Source organism: Galeopterus variegatus, unplaced genomic scaffold, assembly GCF_000696425.1.
Source record: "Galeopterus variegatus unplaced genomic scaffold, G_variegatus-3.0.2 Scaffold21820, whole genome shotgun sequence".
Classification (NCBI taxonomy): Eukaryota; Metazoa; Chordata; class Mammalia; order Dermoptera; family Cynocephalidae; genus Galeopterus; species Galeopterus variegatus.
In genome coordinates, this window is record NW_007747931.1 from 4511 (window position 1) to 5350 (window position 840).

The following is an 840-nucleotide window of genomic DNA, read 5'->3' on the forward strand; positions in this document are numbered from 1 at the left end:
GTACATTAAGTCTCTATAAGTATTAAGTATCCAGAGAAGAAAGCAGTAAAAGGGGATTTGTAATTTCTTAACATAAATACTATCTTCAAACATAACAATTCTTCCTCACTTGTTTGTGTATATCTCTCTCTCCATACTGGAATGTGTTATCCACAAGGACAAGCCCCTTGTTATGTGCCCCACATTTACCTTCACTGCCTACAACACTGCATAGTGAACAGGAGCTGCTCAATTAACAGATAATGACTAAATCACAGTTTGAGTCATTTTCACTCAAATAATTAAAAGGACATGTACACATAAGTTCTTTTTAATGGGAAAGGGACTGGTGATGGCAATTTTGCTGGAAAGTGTAAAAGCTATACAAGTGAGGTTACACTCAAAGTGATGCTGCTGATGAGAAAGGCAGAGGTCACAAGAATCTCCTGTGGATGAATTAAAAGCATAAGACCTAAAAGACCCATAGGCAGGGCCTATGGATTGAGTCTTTGTAATTTTTAAAGTAACTTTAAAAATGGTGTATTTTATCTTGAACAAAAATCTTACCTACCTATAAGCTCCACCCTATTTCCAACTTAAAAAAAAGGAAAAAGGAAAATGCCACACTGATGACTCTGTGCCACTAGGCAGTGCACTGATTATGGAATAACACTTACAGGAATTCCCATAAGAACTCATCTTGGTACTTTAAAAATATGTTTAGTGAAGTGTCTGCTTTCTCAAAAGCAAAGCTTTCGGTTATTATATGAAATACCTTATCATCTAATGATGAAATAAACGGAATAAAGGGACATATTATAGGAGGTATATCAGATAAAGCATATAGGTTATACGTGAGAA